Consider the following 12,500-nt stretch of genomic DNA (forward strand, 5'->3'; position numbering starts at 1 on the left):
GCTCGTCTCCCCGATCCTCTCCCACCCCCGCCCGCTGCCGCGCCTGTACTCCCATGTCCCACCCGGTCTCCATCTCTCCACCCTCCTTACCCTCTCCCAAGGTGGTTTCCGCCAGCTCCCTCTCCCTGATGATGTCCTCGTCCCCTCCATCTACCCCTCCTATCAACTTTGACCCTGCCCCCCCTCCCTCCTGGTGTCCTTTCCCTGCGGCACCCTCCCTCCTTTCTCTTCCCTTCCCTTCTCTCTCCTTTTCCCCCATCCCCTCCCTCCACCCCTCTTCTTCCGGGCTTCCCCTCCCCCTTCCTCTCTCCCCCCTCTTTCCCCAGCCCGTGGCGTCCCTGCGCTCCCCTCTCGCTTTCCCTCTCCCCCTCCTCCTCCTCCTCCTCCTCCTCTCTTGGCAGGTCCCCGGACTCGCACACGCATCGTGAACTTTCGCGCGCCGGAGATCATCGCCCTCGGATTAGTGTCTGTGCCGTCGTGTCTGTGCCTCAGTGTTTTTCGCCGTCCACGCTCCTTCGTTCACGTGTGTCATCTACCTCGTCAGTGTTTGTGCCCAGTGCCGACGGTTTTTCTTGTTTGTTTCGTCAAGTGTGAACGGCTTCATGTTTTTTAACTATTGTATCTCCTGTTTTTTAACCGCCATTCTGTTACTTGTCTGTCTCCCTTTCTTTTTTCTTGTACTGCTTATGGCTGAAGAGCGGAGTACACTGTTCCGCTGCCAGCCCACCTTGTATGGGGTGTCCAAATTACAATAAAGAAAAAAAAAAAAAAAAAAAAAAAGAGCTACGTCCAATATGCGACATTCCCGCTGTCCGTATACATGAGCTGCGAGCTGTACCAGTTACGAGCTAGAGACGCGATCGCGTTGCTCTCTGTACGAATGCCGATGCTGAGCGGTCAGCTAGGAGGCGCTCCATCCATGTCGGTACCGGTGAGCGTTGCACTCGCAGTCGCAAAAACGTACGGCAAGTATATTACTCGGAAGAGTCAATGACAGTCCACGCCCCCCTGCGTGGGAAGAGTCTTTCTAGGCCATGACCCACCGGAAGGGCGCAGCGTCCCCCACCCCAGACATGTGACGTCACACCATCGGTATTGACGACGAGACTGATTCCTTATAATCATTTGCCATACACCGGTGGAAGCTGCCGAGACGAGTAACTACATAGCGGGCTCGCCGTGTCACTAATGTACAGAGATACAACAGTTTCGACTGGAACCGGATTAAACGTATACACGGCGCTGATTAGTAATAGATAGAGCCATCAGAATACAGATAATGTATACAACTGTCCGTATACATGCTTAAAGACTCTGCTCACAATCACAACCACACGTCAGCCACACACCCTTTTCACGCACTACTCTCTGCCTGTAACACGCACACAGACAATATGTAAGCACCAGCATGGAACAACACCCAGTGCATCCCCTCCGCCACATTAGACAATCCACACTGTCATAACCAGACTGGGAGGTCCACTCAGAAAACAGAATATCCCACCCACCCGACAACCACCATTGCTCAGCCAAGCCACCAACACCCACACATGTCCTACACAGGGGTGCACCCAACATCACAATACTGCCTCCTCTCACAGCACACAAACAATGGCAGGAATGAAAGACACAGGTCTGCCACAAGCATGGAATGAGAGCGCCGCCTGTCATGAGCCAAAGGTGCATCCTGACGTGGCAAATCAGATGATGCCGCAGGCATCCACTTACTATAATCACAATCAACAAACCGGCCGCCCCGCCCCCCCATTAAACCTTTCCTTACAACAATGTGTACCTTAACCTAACCTATATCGTACCGTAACCTAACCTATATCGTACCGTAACCTAACCTACGTCGTACCTTAACCTAACCTACGTCGTACCTTAACCTAACCTACGTCGTACCTTAACCTAACCTACGTCGTACCTTAACCTAACCTACGTCGTACCTTAACCTAACCTACGTCGTACCTTAACCTAACCTACGTCGTACCTTAACCTAACCTACGTCGTACCTTAACCTAACCTACGTCGTACCTTAACCTAACCTACGTCGTACCTTAACCTAACCTACGTCGTACCTTAACCTAACCTACGTCGTACCTTAACCTAACCTACGTCGTACCTTAACCTAACCTACGTCGTACCTTAACCTAACCTACGTCGTACCTTAGCCTAACCTACGTCGTACCTTAGCCTAACCTATGTCGTACCTTAACCTAACCTACGGCGTACCTTAACCTAACCTACGTCGTACCTTAACCTAACCTACGTCGTACCTTAACCTAACCTACGTCGTACCTTAACCTAACCTATGTCGTACCTTAACCTAACCTATGTCGTACCTTAACCTAACCTATGTCGTACCTTAACCTAACCTATGTCGTACCTTAACCTAACCTATGTCGTACCTTAACCTAACCTATGTCGTACCTTAACCTAACCTATGTCGTACCTTAACCTAACCTGTGTCGTACCTTAACCTAACCTGTGTCGTACCTTAACCTAACCTGTGTCGTACCTTAACCTAACCTGTGTCGTACCTTAACCTAACCTGTGTCGTACCTTAACCTAACCTGTATTGCGCCTTAACCTAACCTGTATTGCGCCTTAACCTAACCTGTATTGCGCCTTAACCTAACCTGTATTGCGCCTTAACCTAACCTGTATTGCGCCTTAACCTAACCTGTATTGCGCCTTAACGTAACCTGTATTGCGCCTTAACGTAACCTATATTGCGCCTTAACGTAACCTATATTGCGCCTTAACCTAACCTATATTGCGCCTTAACCTAACCTATATTGCGCCTTAACCTAACCTATATTGCGCCTTAACGTAACCTATATTGCGCCTTAACGTAACCTATATTGCGCCTTAACGTAACCTATATTGCGCCTTAACGTAACCTATATTGCGCCTTAACGTAACCTATATTGCGCCTTAACGTAACCTATATTGCGCCTTAACATAACGTATATTGCGCCTTAACCTAACCCACATTGCGCCTTAACGTAACCTATATTGCGCCTTAACGTAACCCACATTGCCCCTTAACGTAACCCACATTGCGCCGTAACGTAACCCAACACACGTTGGGCCTTAACCCAACACACGTTGGGCCTTAACCCAACACACGTTGGGCCTTAACCCAACACACGTTGGGCCTTAACCCAACACACGTTGGGCCTTAACCCAACACACGTTGGGCCTTAACCCAACACACGTTGGGCCTTAACCCAACACACGTTGGGCCTTAACCCAACACACGTTGGGCCTTAACCCAACACACGTTGGGCCTTAACCCAACACACGTTGGGCCTTAACCCAACACACGTTGGGCCTTAACCTGCTCTGTAATTGTCATACGACGCGTTAAATTAGTGTAGTGTTGCCTAACTGCAACCCCCGCAATATAGTTTGCTACTCGCACTGCCCGGTCCCCAGTGTATCGCTTCATGTTAAACACCTTGCAGCTATACACTGTAATGTGGATGGCAGCAGGACGTACATGCTCAATGCCCTTTGCAGTTGTTCATTGGCATTTGCAGTTGTTCATTGGCATTTGCAGTTGTTCATTGGCATTCGCATGGCGAAGCACTTAGCCTACGCTGTGGTACGGCCTGTGTCAACTGTCCGCTGATGTTGTACGTCCAAATCACACACTGTACTGCACATTGGTCCTCATGTACTGAATGATACATCGTGGTACATGTGACCGTACAACGACTGCGCCAACAACGGCGAACCATGCGGTCCAAATGTTGTGCACTCAGCTACGTGTCGTCTCCCTATAAGAGCTGGATTGCAGTGTGGTATGCCCTGGATGGCGATCAGCATGAGCCGTCTGTTGATGTAGTGGCGCGTGTTGTCAGACGTAGTCGTCTCCTCTCACACACCGTGATAGCATGGTGCACTGCGTTCCACATCTGCGACATGCGACAGAGGCCGGTTGACAGTCGTTCGCGCAATGGACATCGCATACGTACGGGGGCCACCTTCCACGTGTTCGCGAAGCGTGCACATGTTGTTGCGTGTATGTGGGCAGACATAGTGTGTCGTGACACCTGACACAGGCATGCAACAATCGTTGAATTTGCAAATGGCGATGGACGCCTACGTTTGCTGGTGACGTTACGCAAATGAACAACTGGTAAACCGTTGTGGTGCGGTTGTTCTCGCTAGAGGTGAATCAGTGATGGCGACGATCGGTTGAGCTACCAACCGGTTGTTCCAGCGATACCCACCATGCCCACGAACGTGAATGGCATCTGGGTGTGAAGCGATACGCGGCGGTGGCTGGGTGGGACCGTCCCCGGCCGGTGAGGGGGGGCCTCCCGGCGTGCTGGCCGCGCGGTGCGTGGGCGCACGCGCTACAGCCGGCTGGTGGGGGCGGCCAGTGGCAGGCGCGCCGGCCGACGGAGGCGGCAGGCGGCGCAGCTGCGCGCCGGCGCACCCTGCACGCGGCGCCGTGCGGCCAAAGTAGGTCCTCGCGGGCCCGGTGCGAAGCGCGGTGGACATCTGCAGTGTGCTGGTCCGATTGAGGACTGTGTGCGCTGAGGATGCGCAGCCGCCCGGCGCTCGGCGCCGCGACGCCGTCTGCTGCTCGGTCGCCTCTGCGGTTCTCGCAGGTGGTTTGTATCGCAGCTGTGCGGACGTGTTGGCGCGTGCGCTGTGCTGGGAGAGTTCGCTTCGGCACCCAAGTGGGGCTTTTGTCCTTCTGTGGCGCTGGCGTTGGAGCTGCCGGTCACCGTAGGTGGCGCGTGTTGTCTCCCGCCGGCAATGCCACGACAGCACGCTCCCGGGCCTCTGTCGGCAGCGGCAAGCTCAGTTGGGAGCACGGGTGGTCGCACCTAAAGCGTCTACTCGCCAAACTCCGGGCGATTGCGCCTCTCTCGAACCCGACCAAGTACTTAGGACGGCGCTGCGCGCCGCCGGGACCTGAGAGGGTTTCGAGGTGTATGGTGCAGGGGAGCTCAGCCTCCTCCTGTTTGCAGAATAATTGAGCGGACGCTTGCGTGTTCGCGCGGGCCCCCGGGACACACTCCCGGGCGGCCGGCTGCTCAGCTCTAGTTGACGCAGCTCCCTGGTTGATCCTGCCAGTAGTCATATGCTTGTCTCAAAGATTAAGCCATGCATGTCTCAGTACAAGCCGCATTAAGGTGAAACCGCGAATGGCTCATTAAATCAGTTATGGTTCCTTAGATCGTACCCACGTTACTTGGATAACTGTGGTAATTCTAGAGCTAATACATGCAAACAGAGTCCCGACCAGAGATGGAAGGGACGCTTTTATTAGATCAAAACCAATCGGTCGGCTCGTCCGGTCCGTTTGCCTTGGTGACTCTGAATAACTTTGGGCTGATCGCACGGTCCTCGTACCGGCGACGCATCTTTCAAATGTCTGCCTTATCAACTGTCGATGGTAGGTTCTGCGCCTACCATGGTTGTAACGGGTAACGGGGAATCAGGGTTCGATTCCGGAGAGGGAGCCTGAGAAACGGCTACCACATCCAAGGAAGGCAGCAGGCGCGCAAATTACCCACTCCCGGCACGGGGAGGTAGTGACGAAAAATAACGATACGGGACTCATCCGAGGCCCCGTAATCGGAATGAGTACACTTTAAATCCTTTAACGAGTATCTATTGGAGGGCAAGTCTGGTGCCAGCAGCCGCGGTAATTCCAGCTCCAATAGCGTATATTAAAGTTGTTGCGGTTAAAAAGCTCGTAGTTGGATTTGTGTCCCACGCTGTTGGTTCACCGCCCGTCGGTGTTTAACTGGCATGTATCGTGGGACGTCCTGCCGGTGGGGCGAGCTGAAGGCGTGCGACGCGCCTCGTGCGTGCTCGTGCGTCCCGAGGCGGACCCCGTTGCAATCCTACCAGGGTGCTCTTGAGTGAGTGTCTCGGTGGGCCGGCACGTTTACTTTGAACAAATTAGAGTGCTTAAAGCAGGCAAGCCCGCCTGAATACTGTGTGCATGGAATAATGGAATAGGACCTCGGTTCTATTTTGTTGGTTTTCGGAACCCGAGGTAATGATTAATAGGGACAGGCGGGGGCATTCGTATTGCGACGTTAGAGGTGAAATTCTTGGATCGTCGCAAGACGAACAGAAGCGAAAGCATTTGCCAAGTATGTTTTCATTAATCAAGAACGAAAGTTAGAGGTTCGAAGGCGATCAGATACCGCCCTAGTTCTAACCATAAACGATGCCAGCCAGCGATCCGCCGCAGTTCCTCCGATGACTCGGCGGGCAGCCTCCGGGAAACCAAAGCTTTTGGGTTCCGGGGGAAGTATGGTTGCAAAGCTGAAACTTAAAGGAATTGACGGAAGGGCACCACCAGGAGTGGAGCCTGCGGCTTAATTTGACTCAACACGGGAAACCTCACCAGGCCCGGACACCGGAAGGATTGACAGATTGATAGCTCTTTCTTGATTCGGTGGGTGGTGGTGCATGGCCGTTCTTAGTTGGTGGAGCGATTTGTCTGGTTAATTCCGATAACGAACGAGACTCTAGCCTGCTAACTAGTCGCGTGACATCCTTCGTGCTGTCAGCGATTACTTTTCTTCTTAGAGGGACAGGCGGCTTCTAGCCGCACGAGATTGAGCAATAACAGGTCTGTGATGCCCTTAGATGTTCTGGGCCGCACGCGCGCTACACTGAAGGAATCAGCGTGTCTTCCTAGGCCGAAAGGTCGGGGTAACCCGCTGAACCTCCTTCGTGCTAGGGATTGGGGCTTGCAATTGTTCCCCATGAACGAGGAATTCCCAGTAAGCGCGAGTCATAAGCTCGCGTTGATTACGTCCCTGCCCTTTGTACACACCGCCCGTCGCTACTACCGATTGAATGATTTAGTGAGGTCTTCGGACTGGTACGCGGCATTGACTCTGTCGTTGCCGATGCTACCGGAAAGATGACCAAACTTGATCATTTAGAGGAAGTAAAAGTCGTAACAAGGTTTCCGTAGGTGAACCTGCGGAAGGATCATTACCGACTAGACTGCATGTCTTTCGATGTGCGTGTCGTGTCGCGCAACACGCTACCTGTACGGCTCGCAGTAGCCGTGCGCCGCGTGCGGAACCACGCGTGCTTCTCAAAACTAACGCCAATGTTGTGTGGTACGAGCGCTGAAGCGCTGGAGCGGCTGGCCTGCGGCACCTGGCGCCTGGCGCCGGTTTTGAATGACTTTCGCCCGACTGCCTGTCCGCTCCGGTGTGGAGCCGTACGACGCCCATCGGCCGTGAGGCCGTTGGACACAGAACGCTTGAACAGGGGCCGCCACACGCCTACGTCCCGCCTATGCAACTGTCTTGAAAGAGACAGTGGAAACTAAGAAAAGATCACCCAGGACGGTGGATCACTCGGCTCGTGGGTCGATGAAGAACGCAGCAAATTGCGCGTCGACATGTGAACTGCAGGACACATGAACATCGACGTTTCGAACGCACATTGCGGTCCATGGATTCCGTTCCCGGGCCACGTCTGGCTGAGGGTCGGCTACGTATACTGAAGCGCGCGGCGTTTGCCCCGCTTCGCTGACCTGGGAGCGTCGCGGCCGCCTGTGGGGCCGGCCGCGCCTCCTTAAACGTGCGATGCGCGCCCGTCGCCTGGCGGTTCGCATACCGGTACTTACTCGGTAGCGTGCACAGCCGGCTGGCGGTGTGGCGTGCGACACCTCGTACAACGACCTCAGAGCAGGCGAGACTACCCGCTGAATTTAAGCATATTACTAAGCGGAGGAAAAGAAACTAACAAGGATTCCCCCAGTAGCGGCGAGCGAACAGGGAAGAGTCCAGCACCGAACCCCGCAGGCTGCCGCCTGTCGTGGCATGTGGTGTTTGGGAGGGTCCACTACCCCGACGCCTCGCGCCGAGCCCAAGTCCAACTTGAATGAGGCCACGGCCCGTAGAGGGTGCCAGGCCCGTAGCGGCCGGTGCGAGCGTCGGCGGGACCTCTCCTTCGAGTCGGGTTGCTTGAGAGTGCAGCTCCAAGTGGGTGGTAAACTCCATCTGAGACTAAATATGACCACGAGACCGATAGCGAACAAGTACCGTGAGGAAAAGTTGAAAAGAACTTTGAAGAGAGAGTTCAAAAGTACGTGAAACCGTTCTGGGGTAAACGTGAGAAGTCCGAAAGGTCGAACGGGTGAGATTCACGCCCATCCGGCCACTGGCCTCCGCCCTCGGCGGATGGGGCCGGCCGCCCGCGCGGAGCAATCCGCGGCGGGGTCGTGTCCGGTTGCCTTTCCACTCGCCGCGGGGTGGGGCCGTTCCGGTGTGCGGTGGGCCGCACTTCTCCCCTAGTAGGACGTCGCGACCCGCTGGGTGCCGGCCTACGGCCCGGGTGCGCAGCCTGTCCTTCCGCGGGCCTCGGTTCGCGTCTGTTGGGCAGAGCCCCGGTGTCCTGGCTGGCTGCCCGGCGGTATATCTGGAGGAGTCGATTCGCCCCTTTGGGCGCTCGGGCTCCCGGCAAGCGCGCGCGGTTCTTCCCGGATGACGGACCTACCTGGCCCGGCCCCGGACCCGCGCCGCTGTTGGCTCGGGATGCTCTCGGGCGGAATAATCGCTCCCGTCAGCGGCGCTTCAGCTTTGGACAATTTCACGACCCGTCTTGAAACACGGACCAAGGAGTCTAACATGTGCGCGAGTCATTGGGCTGTACGAAACCTAAAGGCGTAATGAAAGTGAAGGTCTCGCCTTGCGCGGGCCGAGGGAGGATGGGGCTTCCCCGCCCTTCACGGGGCGGCGGCCTCCGCACTCCCGGGGCGTCTCGTCCTCATTGCGAGGTGAGGCGCACCTAGAGCGTACACGTTGGGACCCGAAAGATGGTGAACTATGCCTGGCCAGGACGAAGTCAGGGGAAACCCTGATGGAGGTCCGTAGCGATTCTGACGTGCAAATCGATCGTCGGAGCTGGGTATAGGGGCGAAAGACTAATCGAACCATCTAGTAGCTGGTTCCCTCCGAAGTTTCCCTCAGGATAGCTGGTGCTCGTACGAGTCTCATCCGGTAAAGCGAATGATTAGAGGCCTTGGGGCCGAAACGACCTCAACCTATTCTCAAACTTTAAATGGGTGAGATCTCCGGCTTGCTTGATATGCTGAAGCCGCGAGCAAACGACTCGGATCGGAGTGCCAAGTGGGCCACTTTTGGTAAGCAGAACTGGCGCTGTGGGATGAACCAAACGCCGAGTTAAGGCGCCCGAATCGACGCTCATGGGAAACCATGAAAGGCGTTGGTTGCTTAAGACAGCAGGACGGTGGCCATGGAAGTCGGAATCCGCTAAGGAGTGTGTAACAACTCACCTGCCGAAGCAACTAGCCCTGAAAATGGATGGCGCTGAAGCGTCGTGCCTATACTCGGCCGTCAGTCTGGCAGTCATGGCCGGTCCTTGCGGCCGGCCGCGAAGCCCTGACGAGTAGGAGGGTCGCGGCGGTGGGCGCAGAAGGGTCTGGGCGTGAGCCTGCCTGGAGCCGCCGTCGGTGCAGATCTTGGTGGTAGTAGCAAATACTCCAGCGAGGCCCTGGAGGGCTGACGCGGAGAAGGGTTTCGTGTGAACAGCCGTTGCACACGAGTCAGTCGATCCTAAGCCCTAGGAGAAATCCGATGTTGATGGGGGCCGTCATAGCATGATGCACTTTGTGCTGGCCCCCGTTGGGCGAAAGGGAATCCGGTTCCTATTCCGGAACCCGGCAGCGGAACCGATACAAGTCGGGCCCCTCTTTTAGAGATGCTCGTCGGGGTAACCCAAAAGGACCCGGAGACGCCGTCGGGAGATCGGGGAAGAGTTTTCTTTTCTGCATGAGCGTTCGAGTTCCCTGGAATCCTCTAGCAGGGAGATAGGGTTTGGAACGCGAAGAGCACCGCAGTTGCGGCGGTGTCCCGATCTTCCCCTCGGACCTTGAAAATCCGGGAGAGGGCCACGTGGAGGTGTCGCGCCGGTTCGTACCCATATCCGCAGCAGGTCTCCAAGGTGAAGAGCCTCTAGTCGATAGAATAATGTAGGTAAGGGAAGTCGGCAAATTGGATCCGTAACTTCGGGATAAGGATTGGCTCTGAGGATCGGGGCGTGTCGGGCTTGGTCGGGAAGTGGGTCAGCGCTAACGTGCCGGGCCTGGGCGAGGTGAGTGCCGTAGGGGTGCCGGTAAGTGCGGGCGTTTAGCGCGGGCGTGGTCTGCTCTCGCCGTTGGTTGGCCTCGTGCTGGCCGGCGGTGCAGGATGCGTGCGCCTGCGCGGCGTTCGCGCCCCGGTGCTTCAACCTGCGTGCAGGATCCGAGCTCGGTCCCGTGCCTTGGCCTCCCACGGATCTTCCTTGCTGCGAGGCCGCGTCCGCCTTAGCGTGCTCCTCCGGGGGCGCGCGGGTGCGCGGATTCTCTTCGGCCGCCATTCAACGATCAACTCAGAACTGGCACGGACTGGGGGAATCCGACTGTCTAATTAAAACAAAGCATTGCGATGGCCCTAGCGGGTGTTGACGCAATGTGATTTCTGCCCAGTGCTCTGAATGTCAACGTGAAGAAATTCAAGCAAGCGCGGGTAAACGGCGGGAGTAACTATGACTCTCCACCGCGGGCTTCATTCGTGACCGCCTCCTCCCGCACTCAGAGCCTGTCGCTCTCGAGTGCATATGGGGGCCGGTCACACGTGAGGAGGTCGCCGCCGCGTTGCCGCCCAGGGGATCAGCAGCCGGGCCGGACGGCCTTACCCCAGCGGAGTTGCGGCGCCTGCCGCACGAAGTCCTGGTGAAAGTGATGAATCTCTTCCTTCTGGCCCGCGCCCTTCCGGAACGCCTGCTTCGCGCGCGGACGTCCCTTCTCCCGAAAACGGCTGCACCAACATCCCCCGCTGACTTTCGCCCCATTACGGTCTGCTCGGTGTTGGCGCGGACCTTTCACAAGGTTCTCGCGTCACGCCTGATGCGCGCTTGTGCTGTGGACGAACGTCAGCGGGCATTCATCCCTCGGGATGGGATGTTGGAAAATACCTTCATCTTGGACACTGCTCTCACCGACGCAGTTCGCTCCTGCCGCTCTGTCTTTGTGGCATCGATCGACGTATCTAAGGCATTCGATTCGGTAGATCATGCTGCCCTTCGCCCCGTGCTGAAGGCGCATGGCCTACCGGATTGCTTTGTCGAGTGCGTCGAGCGGTGCTACGAGGGCAGCACGACAGTGATAGCGGACGGCGCCGGCGTGGGCGTGTCTGTGCAGCCAGCACGGGGCGTTCGCCAGGGCGATCCCCTCTCCCCCCTCCTGTTCAACTTTGCGGTGGACTACGTTTTAGGCCAACTGCCCTCCCACATCGGAGCTCGGATCCTCGGTCGCAGAGTCAACGCTGCGGCCTTTGCAGATGACGTCTTGCTGTTTGCAGCGACCCCGAGGGGCTTGCAGTCCCTCATCGACGCAGCTACCGCAGCCCTCGCCCACCTGGGGCTGCAGATCAACGCCCGGAAGTGTTTCACCCTCGCCTTAGTCGCGTCAGGGCGCGAGAAGAAGGTGAAGGTGGACAGCAATGTCACCTTCACAGCAGGCAATACCACCATGCCTGCCCTGCGTGTGGGTGAAACCTTCCGGTACCTGGGGCTGCAATTTTCCACGGCGGGTCGCTGTGTCTTCAATCCACGTAGCCACCTGGTGGAGCAGCTTGACGTCATCTCCCGAGCTCCGCTGAAGCCGCAACAGCGCCTCCACGCTCTCACCAACGTACTTCTCCCTGGCCTGTACCACGGGCTGGCCCTCAGCCGCACCCGGGTGGGTGCATTGAAGTCGGCCGACGTTACCATCCGGGCCGCCGTCAGGAGATGGTTCCGCCTTCCGGCGGACACCCCCCTGGGATACTTCCACGCTCCTGTTGCCCAGGGGGGCCTCGGCATTCCATCTTGCCGATGGATGGGTCCGACCCTCCGTCGGTCCCGTCTCCTGGCGCTGAAGAAGATAGGGCCAGCCTGCGACGGTGCAGGCATGGATGAGGTACAGCGTGAGATCGAGGTGCTAGAGCGCCACCTAATGTGGGAGGGCCACCTCCTCAAATCGTCAACGCAGGTTGGGGAAATGTGGGCGGCGCGCCTACACATCGCCATTGACGGTGCGGCACTGTCATCTTCTGCCGCCGTCAGTGGCCAACATCAGTGGGTCGCCGACACCAGTCGCCTGCTATCTGGGCGTGAATACATCGACGCCCTCCGCGCCCGCATCAACGCCTTCCCTACGAAGGCACGGCGCAGTCGCGGGCGGGAGGCGGACACCAGATGCCGCGCGGGGTGCCAGGCCGTGGAGACCGCCAACCACGTACTTCAGGCTTGCTTTAGGACGCACGGGTCCCGGGTCAAGCGCCATGACGCTGTAGTGCGTTATGTCGCCCGTGGACTCGCGCAGAGGGGCTTCAATGTCTCTGTGGAGCCCCACCTCCGAACACCTGAGGGCATCCGCAAGCCTGACGTGGTGGCGGTCAAAGACGGCATCGCCCGCGTGGTCGACGCCCAGATAGTCGGAGACCACCTCC

At 57.0% G+C, this 12,500-nt stretch overlaps 2 non-coding genes and 1 pseudogene across 2 annotated transcripts; all 3 read left to right on the plus strand.

Moving 5' to 3' along the window:
• The first annotated feature begins 5,080 nt into the window (after positions 1-5,080).
• On the plus strand, positions 5,081-6,990 carry LOC126434967 (small subunit ribosomal RNA). Its single transcript, XR_007579626.1, has one exon. It is a non-coding gene; the product is annotated as a small subunit ribosomal RNA (ribosomal RNA).
• Positions 6,991-7,341: 351 nt separating this feature from the next.
• LOC126435166 (5.8S ribosomal RNA) lies at positions 7,342-7,496 on the plus strand. Its single transcript, XR_007579729.1, has one exon. It is a non-coding gene; the product is annotated as a 5.8S ribosomal RNA (ribosomal RNA).
• Positions 7,497-7,684: 188 nt separating this feature from the next.
• Positions 7,685-12,500, plus strand: part of LOC126435103 (large subunit ribosomal RNA) — a 6,723-nt pseudogene continuing 1,907 nt past the window's right edge.

The sequence above is a fragment of the Schistocerca serialis genome, unplaced genomic scaffold (assembly GCF_023864345.2).
Source record: "Schistocerca serialis cubense isolate TAMUIC-IGC-003099 unplaced genomic scaffold, iqSchSeri2.2 HiC_scaffold_1196, whole genome shotgun sequence".
Lineage (NCBI taxonomy): Eukaryota > Metazoa > Arthropoda > Insecta > Orthoptera > Acrididae > Schistocerca > Schistocerca serialis.